Source organism: Diceros bicornis, chromosome 4 (assembly GCF_020826845.1).
Source record: "Diceros bicornis minor isolate mBicDic1 chromosome 4, mDicBic1.mat.cur, whole genome shotgun sequence".
In the NCBI taxonomy this organism is placed as follows: domain Eukaryota; kingdom Metazoa; phylum Chordata; class Mammalia; order Perissodactyla; family Rhinocerotidae; genus Diceros; species Diceros bicornis.
This window is the reverse complement of record NC_080743.1, coordinates 39006138-39021989: the sequence shown is the minus strand read 5'-3', so window position 1 is coordinate 39021989 and position 15852 is coordinate 39006138.

The following is a 15852-nucleotide window of genomic DNA, read 5'->3' as shown; positions in this document are numbered from 1 at the left end:
GTTTTTTGTGTTTTTTTTAAAAAAATATTTTGTGTACAAAATACCTTGATAGTTATAGTTGTTGAATAATTGATGTAATCACAGGAAAGCCACCAAATTAGTTTCTAACAAGCTTGACAAATAAAACAGAATTGAAGAACTAAAGATGATTTACCTAAGATAAGAAATGACTGGCAATAAGATGTAAAGCAGAGTTAGTAGGACAGCAATAAAATAAGCGAAGAAGAACTAGAGAATGGTGTAAATACGGTAGAGAATTATGTAAAGTCTCTTTAGGACAAGAGAAAGGAATCTTGAAGTTTGATGTATTTCCAGGCTCCCCAACCACTTCCCTTCAGAGCTATAAAACCTTGTAGAAGAATAAGGGGCTGTGATTCTGGACCCTGGCATATTCCTTACTCTGCATAGACTACCATGTTTTGTGTGTGACTTCATGAGAAACAAATGGAAGCACTGTATAGCAAAATGTAGTCATCTGTACTCTTGAACTTATGTTTATCCTTCATTGTTCCTTTGCTTGGTTCAATAAAAAACTCATATGAAAGTGTGACTGTGATAATTCGTGTATAATACAGAGCTGCACTTTCAATACAGTAGCGACTATCAGTGTGTGGTTATTTAAATTTAACACGTATTTAATTAAAAATAAGTGAAGTTAAAAATCCAGTTCCCCAGTTACACTGGCTAAACTTCGAGTACACAAAAGCCACATGTGGAAAATTACCACCTTACCACCTTATCGGCTAGGACAGATATATAGAACATTTCCATCATCTGGGCAAGTGTTTTTGGACATCACTGGAAATGAGAATAAATGCTGAGCTCCTTCAAACTCCTGTGAGGTATAGCAGGTGAAAAAGTAACGCCTGATTAAATATAATAAATACTTAATAAAAGGTGATGGTAGTAAAGTTCTGATTCTGGCCAAGGCTGATTATGTCCAATGCAGCCTATCTTTCCCAGTAATTAAAACTAAAACTCTTGATGAAATACAAATAAACAAATACCTCTTGAGGACTCTGAAAAGTAAATAATAGAGGGCGGATTGAGGTGTAATCAAAATTTGAAGAAACATCAATATGAACCTATGAGTTTCCTATGTTTTTCTCCTTTGCGTCCCAGGCTTTGACCCAAATTAAGTCTGAAAGGGGAATTGTGTAACACGCACATTCAGCACATACCAGAGAAACATTTTTGTAGACTTAGGGCAAGGAAAAAGACCTCCTCCATCAGGTGAAAGTAGGGGAAACCACTTTCTTTTACTTTTTTCTCTACTAGCCCTGCCCCAAGGCCAGATCCAGTCAATTTGCTGTACTCCTGCTGCTGTGCCAGTGGTGCAGGCACTAAGACCCTGAGGGAAATACAAATCTTTTAGATAGAAGTATTGATAAAAGGGGCCCATGTTAGGTGAAGAGTGTAGTGGGGGGTGGGTTGGAAGCTGCTTTATTTTTCCTCATTTTCCTCTCACTACTTTACTATGGTAGGAAACCCCAGTTGTGCAGAATTTTAGGACAGTATAGGAGACTAAATTCTGAAATAACTCCATCTTTCAGGCCAGAGGACTACAAATTTGGGACATTGGGGGCCAGAAAGAGTGGGAGAATCCCCAGGAAAAACCAGCTGGCAAATGAGATTCCTAATTCTACTTGTGAACTGACACACCAGTACCAGGCACACCCTGAAGACACACGTAAGTGTGTCACTCACAAAGAATCACAGCAAAGACTATATCAACTGAATTACGTATAACACTGCTCAATTTCCATAACAATGCCTGAGTAGCACACGCAAGTGACAGACCAAAGCAAGGTTTTGAAAACCGAATTGACATTGCCACCACCAGTAATATATCACAACCATAACATAAAGTGGGTAGGGGTAAGGGATTTATATGCTTGAGAGGTTTCTAAATTTTATTTGAAGTGGTAAAATTTTACCTAGTAGACTCTTAAAAAGTTACATATGTGCATTATAATTCCTAGAAGAAGTACTAAATATCATAACACAGAGATATAGCCAAAAAAGCACTAGAAAAATTAACATGGATTACTATATATGATCAAATAATCCAAAAGAAGGCAGCAAAGTGGAAACAGAGGAACGGAAAACAAAGTAGACAAACAAAAAATAATAAAATGTTAACCTTAAATGTAATCATGTTAATGATTACACTAAATATAAATAGCCCAAACATGCACATTAATTAATTAGTCTAAAAGTAAAAAGATAGAAAAAGATACACCATGCAAACACTATTCAATAGAAATCCAAAGTGGTTATATTAATATTGGACAAGGCAGACTTAAGAATAAGAAAAATTGCCAGGGATAAAGAGGAACATTACATATGGATAAAAGGATAAATTCATCAATAAGACACACTAATCCTAAGTGTGTATGCACCTAACAATATGTCTTAAAATAAATAAAAATAAACATATAGAACAGAAGGGAGAAAGAGATCAAATCCATCATTATTTTGGTTATGTCAATATTTCTCTTGGTGATTGACAGAAGAAATAGTCAGGAAATCAAAAAGATATAAATATCTGAACAGTGCTATCAATCAGCTTTATTTAATTGATATTTATAAAACAATTCACCTGACAACAGTAGAATAAATATTTCTTTCAAATGCACAGGAACCATAACCAATATAGACTATTCTTGGCCATAAAAATACACTTAACAAATTTAAAATCTTGAAGTCATATAAGCTATGCTATCTAACCATAACAGAATTAAACCAGAAAGATTTATAGAAAATGAAACTGAAAACACAACATACTAAAATATATCTGATACAGCTGATGTAGTGTTAAGACAGAAATTTATACCATTAATGACCAATATTACAAAAAAGAGGTGTCAAATTAATAACTTAAGCATCTACATTAAAAAATTAAAAATAAAAGATCAAATCAAATGAAGGCAACCATTAAAAGAAGAATAAAATTGAAAAAATAACAATAATGATAGTCAGTAAAGGCAAAGCTGCTTTCTTAAAAAGATCATTAAAATTGATATACCTGTAGCAAAAAGGACAAAGACCAAAAAAAGTGACACAAATTACCAATATCAGAAGTGAAATACGATATATTGCTACACTCATTATAGACATTAAAAGAATAACGGGAGAAAATTACAAACAGCTAATGACCATAAATTTGACAGGAAATCAAATGGATCACCTTCTTGAAAGACAGAATCTACCAAGGTTCACTCAAGAAATAATAGATAACCTGAACAACTTGTCTATTAAAGAAACCAAGGGGCTGGCCCGGTGGCGCAAGTGGTTGAGCGCACACACTCTGCTGCAGTGGCCTGGGGTTCATAGGTTCAGATCCTGGGCACGCAGCGATGCACTGCTTGTCAGGCCATGCTGTCGCGGCGTCCCATATAAAGTGGAGGAAGATGGGCATGGGTGTTAGCCCAGGGCCAGTCTTCCTCAGCAAAAAGAGGAGGATTGGCAGATGTTAGCTCAGGGCCGATCTTCCTCACAAAAAAAAAAAAAAATCACATTCATAGTTAGGACTTTTCCGAAAGAAAACACCAGATAAAGAGGTTTTCTATGGAGAATTCTATCAAACATTTAGAAAAGAAATATTACTAATTCTAGATGATCTCTTTCAGAAAAGAGAAGACCGAGGAACACTTCCCAACTAATTATGTGAAGCTGGCATTACCCTAATACCGAAACCAAAGACATTACAAAGAGGTAAATTCAGACTAATCTTCCTTATGATACTAGAAAAAAGCATTCTCAGTTTGATTCTCTACAAATCAAATCCAGCAATATATAAAAAGAGTAACTCATCTTGACCTTGCAAGTGGGGAAGGTTAATCTTGGAATGCAAGCCTGGTTTGGCATTTGAAAATAATCCTTGTAATTCACCACATTAAATGATTAAGTAGAAAAAAATTACATGATCTTATCAGTAGACATAGAAAAAACGTGACAAAATTCAACATGTATTCATAATCAAAAAATAGCAAATAATAATAGAAGAAAACTTTCTTAATGTTATAAAAGGCATCTAAAAAAACCTACAGCTAACATCTTAATGGTGAAAAACTGAGTAATTTCTAATTAAGATTGTGGATAAGGGAAGTATGTCTGCTCTGACCACTCCTTTTCAACACCGTACTTGGAAGTCCTAATAAGGGCAATAAGGCAAGAAAAAGAAGTTAGAGGAAAAATTGAAGTTGAAAGGAAAGAAATGAAACTATCTCTATTCACAGCTGATATTTTACCAACATAAAAAATTCCCAGGGAAATGAAAAAACTACATTTCCCATAGGAATAAGCATTACTTAAGTGAATTGAAAACCTATCTATACACACACACACACATAAATGTTTATAGCAGTTTTATTCATAATCATCAAAAACTGGAAACAACCCTAATGTCCTTCATGTAAAGAATGGATAAATTGTGGTTCATCCACTACTCGGCTGTAAAAATGAAAAAAACTACTGACACACCCACCAAAATGGATGAATATCAAACACGTTAAGCTTAGTGATAGAAGCAGACACAAAAGGCACATAAAATGCGATTCCATTTATACGGCATTCTGGGCAACTGCACAGTATCGGATCTGAGAGAAAATCCGGGGTTAAGGTGGAGTAAGGGTTTGACTACAAAGGGGAAGCACAAGGAGATTTTTACTTTGGGTGGAGGGGTGATGAAACTATCTTCATCGTGGTGGTGATCACATGACTCCATCAAAACTCGTAGAACGGCACATAAGAAAGAGGGAATTTTGCCATAAGCAAATTAAAAATTAGTACAGGAAAGTGGTAAAAATATTTTGTAACTTGTCCAGGAAACACTTTTTTGTATCTTTTTTCTTCCTGTCAATGCCAAAGATTAATTAAATGAGTCTTTAAAATGTCTATTGCAAATGAATATGGTGCATATCACTTAAAATTGTTGTAGATATCAAGTCAAAAATTTAAATCAATAGCACATATAATAATGAAATGGCTTTTGTTTCTTCTTTTCCTTTCCTTTCTATTCTGAGTCTTGTGTCTTTCATAAGCCTAACACTAGAGTTGCTCTAAGGTTAAAGAGGCCAAGCCTTTGAGTTACATTCCTTTAGGTGTGAAAAAGCCTGAGAATGTAAGATAAAAATTTAGAAAACTAAATTATAGCTGAATTAAAAATAACTTCTAGCAACTGAAACAAACTTCAAGATATGGAAAATTCATATACAGTCACCTCTTCATATCCGCAGATTCTGCTTCCAAGGGTTCAACCAACCTCGGATGGCTGGGTCTGTACTGAATGTGTACAACCTTATTTTTCTTGTCATTACTCCCTAAACAATACAGTATAACAACTATTTACATAGCATTTATGTTGTATTAGGTATTATAAGTAATCTAGAGGTGATTTAAAGTATACGGGAGGAAGTGTATAGATTGTATGCAAATATTATGCCATTTTATATGAAACTTGAGCATTTGCAGATTTTGGTATCTGAGGGGGTCCTGGAACCAATCCCTTACAGATACTGAAGGATGACTGCATTTCATTCTTTCTGTGGGATAATGAACAGCAATAATAGGTACACTGTAATTAGATCTTTTAAGAGACTTCAGGTCTTGGTCAATTTGGGCTCCTATAACAGAATACCATAATTTGGGTGGCTAAAACAATAGAGATTTATTTCTGACAGTTCTAAGGCTGGGAAGTCCAAGATCAAGGTGCCAGACAAACATTGTTTTTTTTTGTTTATATAGTGACTTACCTGGACTAGGCATGTAAAGTCTGTCTCTCCTGCAGTATTTGGCAGTTTCTTCTTTGCATTTTTCAAGATATATTTCTATGTCTTCTTGTTTGCAAACATGATTTGCAAAAATTGCAACTCATTATAAAGCTCCAAAATCAGAAGTTTTGGCTCTAACATTTATTTTAAAATTTCCAGTATATATTGACCATAATACAGTCAATGTTAGTGACAGTTTAGGACGTAGGTGATTTACTAAGTAGTTTTAGAAAAGCTCAAACTTTTCTGATTCCTGATTAGTGATTAGTGGCAAAGACAGAAAGTTCGATCTTTCATGTTTTAGTTCAATCTAACCTGCATGTTATTTTTTTGTAATTTAGAACTCTATATTCATATTTATCTATACCTATACCTGCTATACATGTACATATTATATACATTATATATCCATATTATATAATATTATAAAGAGTTTATATGTAAAATTTAACAAATACTTCTATTTAATAGCATATAAGATCCTAGGTCTTTGATGAAGTTACAATCTACAACCTATGTCAAGTATATTTTTTTCATAGATTCCTTAAGTTAGAAAGAACATGTTTTCAAACACAGTACTGTCATCTACCACTGTATTCATTCACATGCTGATAAAAGAAGTTTAGCTTTAATATTCTAACTGAATTCATAGTGACATTCATAATAAGGCCAGATATTTTACATTCAATAGAAGAAACAACTAAAAGCTTTGACTTTGGTTTTATGAAATGGATGAAATATTAAATTTTTCTAATAATTAACTATGTTAAGCACCTGATTACAATAATATCATATAATGACAATTTTCATAGCTAATTGTGCCAATGGAATACACACATACTTAGCTTTACTTTTTGTATGTTCCAAAGATTTCTTAAGATTGAAAATGAGTAAAATTAATATAGAAGAGCATACATTTGATCTAAATGAAGAATCTCACATTAAGGAGTGTTTTGTTAACACCCTTCATATAGCCTTAGGCATTAAATCATCATCTTCAGGTCCAGTCACCTTATATTAACTACTAAATTTGAAGGCAATGCTCATGCTTATGATTTTAATTTGGTTATGGACCTTATTATATCCTCCGTGATGTGAATAATAAAGGCCAAAAATATATGGGGCAAGCTACATGGACATCAAATCTTTCCTGGAGAAATGTAGTAAATAGTTTTAGTTTCCATCTATACTCTCCTTGGGCAGAATGGCTCAGCCTGTGTTTTGCACACGCAATTTGCATATATATCCAACTTATAGTTTCCCACATTTCCCACTTACCATGACAACTGGCAGCTTGGTGATTTTGTGCACATAACTGCTAGTACATCAGTCCCAGTCAGAGGCAGGAACATTAAACACCTCTCAAACCATGAACTCCCACAATGAGCTGACACTAGGCACTTGTGCCCAATTATAGCTTATTTTACCATGTCTTGCATTGAAAGGGAGGTGTTAATTAGTTCTGAACATCTGAAAAGTGTTTGGAAAAGAGAGATATATAATCACAGATTATTGTGTTGTCTTTCCTATTTAACCACATGTGAAAGATAATTTTTTCATATATCTCATGATAGGAGCTAAAAGTATAAAAAGGAGATAAAAAAAATCTATTTCATCCTATTGCTCTTTTCCCCTGGTTTTAAGCAATTTTATTATAATGTGTGTCTTGAGTTGCCTTCATGTTTCATGTTTCTATCACTTGGTGGTGTTTGAGCTTCTTAGAGCTGTGAGTTTGTAGTTTTTATCAATTTTGGAAACATTTTAACTATACTTCTTCAAATATTTTTCTATTCTCTCCCTCTTTAGAGCCCACATTCTAAGTATGTTTAGGTGATTGAAGTTGTCTTACAGTTCACTATGTTCTGTTTATTCTCTTTCAGTCTTTTTTTTCCCTCTGTGTTTCCTTTTACTTACTTTCTAATGCTATGTCTTCATGTTTATTAACCTTTCCTTCTACCTTTCTAATATTCTCTTGTTCTCTCAGTCTGTCTCTCATCACAGACACTAGTTTTCACCTCTAGAAGTTTCATATGATTTTTAAAATATTTTCTGTGTCTTTACCATCTTCATCTTTCCTATAACTTACTTATTGAACACATGGAATACAGGTATAATAACTAATTGAATGCCATTTTTTTACTATCATATGTGTTATTTTTGTCAGTTTCTACTAATTTATTTTTCTCCTTATAATGGATCACATTTTATGGTGCTTTGCATTGCTGGTAATTTTTTGATTGGTTGTCACACATTGTGAATTTATTGGTTGATCCACATTTTGTTTATACGTACTCTTGAGCTTTGTTCTGGGATGCAGTTAATTGAAGCAGTCTGATACTTTCTGATCTTGCTTTCAAGTTTTGTTTGAAGGAAGCAGAGAAGAATTTAATTTAGAGCTAATTGTGCCTCAGTCCTGAGACAACACACTTCTGAGTAAACTACTCTATGTCCCGTGAATTATGATGTTTTCCACTGGGGCCTGTGGGGACAGGAACATGAAGAGGTGTGAACTTTGGAGATTATTCTTTCTGTTCCTTTAGATGTCCCCTCCCTCCCCCAAGCCTTTAGTAATTTCCTCATAGGCATGGGTTGACCAGAACTCAGCTGAAGACTTGATGGGGACCCTCTGCACAACTTCAGAGCTTTCTCTTTGTGCAGCTCTCTCCAAACTGGTATACCGCCCAGAAAAAAATGAGCCGCTTCAGGGTTCCTGGACTTCCAGCTCTGTATCCTCAACTCAACAATCACCAAGTTCTGCCTAGCTTTTCCCTCTATGTTCTGTTGCCTCTAAACTCTCCTAAGGTCATAAGCTGGGGCAATTGTAGATCTTGCCACATTTGATTCCCATCTGTTGGGATAGACTATCTTTCATATCCCAATGTTCAATATTTTGAAAACCATTGTTTCACATATGTTGTCTGTTTTCAAAAGTGTCATGCAGAAGGACAAATTCAGATCCTGTTACTTCATCTTGGCTAGAAGTGAAAGCTCTTTCCTCAATTTTTTTAAGGTGGATAGTAAAATTAAATAAAAATATAAATCAGGAATTCCGGTCCATGGCAATATAGGAGCCACCTGAACTCACCTCCTCCCGTGGACACACAGAATCTACAGCTATGCACGGAGCAATGCCCTCTGAAAGAAATCCAGAAACAAGCTAAGTGACTCCTACACATCAGGCAAATGAGAAAATACTCACATCACCCGCAATGAAATGAATAGGAAAGGCTGTGGCACACTCTCACCATAAACTCCTCTCGTGACATAGTGCCACATGATCGGGAGAAAACACCCAACTCTCAACTTCTCTGAGGAGTGAAGAGTTTGGACTCCACATATAGCACTTTTAAGACTCTCACTTTAAGGACAGAGTGAAAGGTTTGGACCCCCATAGCACCTAACTCTGAAAGCCAATTGGGCTTGCGTCAATGAGACACGTAAGACTATAGCAAACAAGGAAACAGTTCTTGACTGGCTTTCAGGTAATCCCTATGGCTCTTCCCCCAGGGCTCAGCACAGAGGAATCAAGCAAAACACACCCATCTCCTAGTCTTTCCCCAAAATAAGCCTATATACATACTTAAAAAGCTGCTGACTGAGGGTCATGCTTATTACTTAGTACACATCTAGGGCTGACTGTGATCCTCCCTGGAGACCAGGGAAGCCAGCAAACATCACCTCCACCTTCTCACTTGAGCCTGTTATAAAATGTCAATCTCTCCATGGAAGGAACTAGTACGTATGTCCGGTGCTCCAGCTTATCTTCTGCCACCCAAGGGACAGACCACTGGATTGTCTGACTCTGATAGTCAAAGGGGCTTGCATTCAAAGGTCTCACAAGACTGTAGCAAACAAAGAAGCAGCTATTAATGGATGCGGAAGCATCCCTTCACAGCTGTATACCCGGGCCCAGTGCAGAGTGAGTGGGCAAAGAAGCCCATCTCCCACTTTCTACCTGGAGGGCCATAACTACATACTTTCCAAGCTGCTGTCTGAGGTTCTGGCTTCCAATCAACCTGCATCTAGATGCTGATGCTGATCCTCCCCTTTGGGACACTTGGGGTCTTGGCCCACCCTCAACTACTGGGAGCCACTAAAAACAAAAGAGGCTACCTAAATAATCACAAAGGTTTGAGAGACAACCAAAAGCTAGTGCAGGGTTGAACAAAATGGTTCACTTCCTACATGAGACACCTCCTTCAAGACTGGGAGAGGAGGCTGTTTTATCTGAATCACAGAGAATCAAGGAAAATGAAGGAATAGAGGATTATATTCCAAATTAAAAAAAAAAAAGATAAAATCCCAGAAATAAACCTTAATGAAACAGAGATAAGTGATTTACATGATAAAGCATTCAAAATAATAGTCACAAAAATGTTTACCAAGGTTGGGTGAAGAATGGATTAATAAAGTGAGAATTTCAACAAAGAGATAGGAAATGTAAGAAAGTACCAAACAGAAATCACAAAGCTGAAAAATATAATAACTGCACTGAAAAATTCAATAGAAGAGTTCAACAGTAGACTAGATGAAGCAAAAGAAAGGATGAGCAAACTCTAAGACAGGGCAGTGGAATTCATCTAATCAAAGGAGTGAAAATAAAAAAGAAAGAAAAAGAGTGAAGATGGCTTCAGGGAGTTTTGGGATATCAAGACCAATATTCACATTATAGGGGTCCCAGAAAGGGAAGAGAGAGGGAAAGGAGTATAAAGTTTATCTGAAGAAACAATGGCTGAAAACTTTCTTAAAATATAAAATATGGTGGGGAGAATAAAAATGTAGAGCTTTAGAATGCATTCAAAATTAAGTTATCAGCTTAAAATAGACTATAATAACTCTAAGATGTTTTTTATAAGATTCATGGTAACTGAAATGCAAAAACCAATAGTAGATAAACAAAAGATGAAGAGAAAGGAATCTAAGCATACCACCACAGAAAATCATCAAATCACAAAGGAAGAGAGGAAGAGAAGAAGAAAAGAATAAAGAAATTTTAAAACAGCCATAAGCCAATTAACAAATGGCAGTAGTAAGTCAATACCTATCAATAATTACTTTAAATGTAAACGGATTAATTCTCCAATCAAAAGCCATAGAGTGGCTGAATAGGTAAAAGAAAAAAAGACCCAACTATGTGCAGCCTACAAGAAACTCACTTCAGCTTTAACACCACACAAAGACTGAAAAGGAATAGATAGAAAAGATATTCCATGAAAATAGAAACCAAAATAAAGCAGGAGTAGTTATAGTTATATCAGATAAAATAGACTTTAAGACAAAGACTGTAATAAGAAACAAAGAAAGTCATTATATAATGATAAAGGTGTCAATCCAACAAGAGGATATAATATTTGTAAATATTTATTCACCTGACATAGGACTAAATAAAATATAAAACAAATATTAACAGACCAAATGGGAGAAATAGATAGGAATAGACTAATAATACAGGACTTCAGTATCCCACTTTCATCAATGGATACGTCATCCAGACAGAAAATCAATAAAACGTTGGATTTAACCTACACATTAGACCAGAACGACTTAACAAATATTTACATGAGATTCCATCCAAAAGCAGCAGAATACACATTCTTCTCAAGTGCACATGGAACATTCTCCAGGATACATCATACATTAGGCACAAAACAAGTCTTATTAAATTTAAGAAGATTGAAATCATATTAAGCATCTTTTCTAATCACAATAGTATAAAACTAGAAATTAATTACAAGAAGAAAACTGGAAAATTCACAAATATGTGGAGATTAAACAATATACTCTTGAACGACAAAGGAGTCAAAGAAGAAATCAAAAGAGAAATTTAAAAATATCTTAAAATAAAAGGAAATGGAAATACAATATACCAAAACTTATGGGATGCAGCAAAAGCTATTCTAAATGGGAAGTTTATAGTCATAAATGCGTACATCAAGAAAAAAGAAAGCTCTCAAATAAACAATCTAAAATTACACCTCGAGGAACAAAAAAAAGAAGAATAAATGAAGCCCAAAGTAGTAGAAGGAAGGAAATAAAGATTAGAATGGAAATAAATGAAACAGAAACTAAAAGGATAATAGAAAAGATCAATGAACAAATACATGGTTTTTTAAATAAAATATACAAACCTTTAGTTAGATTTATCAAGAAAAAAGGAAAAAGGACTCAAATAAATAAAGTCAAAAAATGAAAGAGAAGGAGGCCAGCCCGGTGGCGTAGTGGTTAGGTTCACATGCTTCACTTTGGCAGCCCTGGAGTTTGCAGTTTCAGATCCTGGGCGTGGACCTATGCACTGCTCATCAGGCCGTGCTGTGGTGGTGTCCCATATACAAAATAGAGGAAGATGGACACAGATGTTATCTCAGGGCTAATCTTTCTCAGCAAAAAGAGGAAGGTTGGCAACAGATGTTAGCTCAGGGCCGATCTTCCTCACAGAAATAAAAATGAAAGAGAAGACATCACGACTGATATCACAGAATACAGAGGATTATAAAGGAGTACTAAGAACAATTATACAACAAATTGGTCAACTTATAAGAAATAGATACATTTCTAGAAACATGCAACTTACCAAGTATGAATCATGAGGAAGTTGAAAATCTGAACAGAATAATAATGAGTAATGTGATTGAATCAGTAACCAAAAACCTCCCAACAAAGAAAAGTTCAGGACCGTATAGCTTCACTGGTGAATTCTACCAAAAATGTAAAGAAAAATTAATATGACTCCTTCTTAAACACTTCCAAATAAAGAGGAGGAAGGAATACTACCAAACTCATTGTAAGAGGCCAGCATTACACTGATACCAAAACTAGACAAGAACACTACAGGAAAAGAAAATTACAGGCCAATATCCCTGATGAACTTAGATACAAAAATTCTCAAGAAAATACTAGCAAACTAAATTCAGCATACAGTAAAAAGATCATATACCATTATCAAGTGAGATTTATCCTAAGGATGCAAAGATGGTTCAACATTCACAAGTCAATCGGTGTGATACACCACGTTAACAAAACGAAGGATAAAAATCATATGATCATCTCAATAGATGCAAAAAAATCATTTGACAAAATTATAGCCTTTCATGATAAAAACGGTCAACAAACTGGGTATAGAGGGAATGTACCTAAACATAATAAAGGCCACATATATGTGTGAAAACCCACAGCTAACATCATACTCAATGGTGAAAAGCTGAAAGATTTTCACCTAAGATCTGGAACAAGGCAAGGATGCCCACTCTCACCGCTTTTATTCAACATCATACTGTAAGTCCTAGCTAGAGCAATTAGGCAGGAAAAAGAAATAAAAGGCTTCCAAATCAGAAAGGAAGAAGTAAAATTCTCTCTATTTGCAAATGATATGATATTATATATAGAAAGCCCTAAAGACTCCACCAAAAAACTGTTAGAACTAATAAATGATTTTGGTAAAGTGTAGGATACAAAATCAATATACAAACATCAGTTGCATTTCTATACACGAACAACAAACTATTATAAAGAGAAGTTAAGAAAACAATCCCATTTACGATAGCATCAAAAACAATAAAATACTTAGGAATAAATTTAACCAAGGAGGTGAAGGATCTGTACACTAAAAACTATAAGACAATGATGAAAGACATTGAAGACAAAAATAAATGCTCATGGATTGGAAGAATTAATATTGTTAACATGTTCATACCCAAAGCAATCTACAGATTCAATGCAATCTCTATCAGAATCCCAATGGCATTTTTCACAGAAATAGAAAAAAAATTCTAAAATTTGTATGGAACCAAAAAAACACCTAAAAGCCAAAGCAATCCGGAGAAAGAAGAATGCATCAAAAGACGGTCTCTTTAATAAATGGTATTGTGAAAACTGGACAGTCACAAGCAAAAGAATAAAACTGGACTTCTACCTTACACCATACACAAACGTCAATGCAAAATGGGTTAAGGATTTAAATGTATTACCTGAAACTATAAAATTCCTAGAAGAAAACATGGGGGAAAGCTTTATATCATTGGTTTGGTCAATAATTTATTGGATATGACACCAAAAGCATACACAATAAAAGCAAAATTAGACAAACGGGACTATATCAAACTAAAAAACTTATGCACAGCAAAGGAAACAATCAAAAGAGTGAAAAAGCAATCTACAGAATGGGAGAAAACATTTGCAAACTATATATCTGATAAGGGATTAATATACAAAATATATAAGGAACTCATACAACTGACTAGCAAAATAACAACCTGGTTAAAAAATCGCGGAGGACGTGAATAGACATCACTCCAAAGAAGACATAAAATGGCCAGCAGGTATATGAAAACACGTTCAATATCACTAATCATCAGGGAAATGCAAATCAAAATCACAAATGAGATGTCACCTCATGCTTATTAGGATGACTGTTATCAAAAAAGCAAAAGATAATTTCTGGTGAGGACTTGGAGAAATTGGAAATTGGTGGGGATGTGGAGAAGTTGGAAACTGATGAGGATATGGAGAAATTAGAATGTGGTGAAATGTAAAATGGTGCAGCTACTATGGAAAATAGTATGGAAGTTACTTCATAAATTAAAAATAGAACTACCATATGATCCAGCAATCCTACTTCTTAGTATATACTCAAAATAATTGAAATTAAAATTTCAAAGACATATCTGCCTTCTCTTGTTCATTGCAGAATTATTCACACTACCAAGATATGGAAACAACTCAAGTGTGCATCAACAGGAGAATGGATAAAGAAAATGTGGTATATACATACAATGGAATATTAATCAGCATTAAAAAGAAGAAAGCTCTGCCCTTTGGGACAATATCTTGACTTCTGTATTATTGTAGTTTGTACCACTGTAACAATGTCAGTTAAAGCCATTTTCATGCATTTTGAAATGGGAAAGCATGTCTACATTTTTGTGATTTATTTCTGTGCAGTTTTCCTTCAAATAATCTTTAACATAAATTCAAGTATATTGATAAAGGTTGAATTATCTCCATCTATTCAACAAAATTATTCATAGATGCACCTGCTCATTTGACCATATGTAGATGCGACTTATTAAAATGATACTTAATTACAATATTTATTATTTCTAAAACCAAGAAAATTCAATACTACACCCTTGAGGGACCAAGGATAATAAATGGAAACTTTTAAAAACCTACCTGTGATAGAATGTGTCAAGAGACTAAGCCACTGTCATTAAAATAGCCATTACAACAAAAAGATGTTGAACTCCCTTGGAAGCAAAGACTTCAGAAGATGATGCATTTAACAATTGTTTTCATTGTCTTTATGTGGATTCTGACAATCATTATTTTGCTGATGAAAGACGCATTTTTTTGCTAATTTGGGTCAATGGCATATAGAGTGTTGTGATTGATCTAACCTCAGATTCCTTGTTGGCCCATATCTGGTATCACACACTGACAAAGAAATCCCAGACCATCTGTCTACTAAGGGAACAAGTCAGAGGTCAAGGACTGTTTTAGCAGCGGATAGTATGCCAGCTGCCTTGTCACAGTCTTTCATTGCATTTCCATCTTTGTTTAAAACGTCTGTTCCTCGTTGTATGGAGGTGTCATTTCCTGTTGCTTAGAAGCATTTGAGATACAACCAACCTTTGTCTCATAAAGTTTAATCAGAAGATTTGACCTTTTCAGTTGTTGCATGTGGGCAGAACAGTCCAATTAGAAAATAAATACAATATATGTAAAGAATGGTGATATATTAATATTTCTTATGTCAACTACAGTAATTCTCCAAATGTCACTTTTTTAAACTATATTTTTCAAAAATTCTACTATGGTAAAGGTTATTATTATCCAACAGAATATTAAAATAAAGTATAAACAACCTAACAAGGTCCAGGTCTCTTTCAGATACATTCATGCCAATGAATGATAAAAAAGGAATAAAAGAAATGTAAAGTTACCAACTTAGCACATGGGAAGATGTCACACTTAAGAAATATGAAGCTTAAGTTAAACTCTTTGGTCAGCAGTAAGGACTATTTGATGTTTAAAAATTACAAATTTTATGATGATTGCAACAAGAATGGAATTACGTATTGTT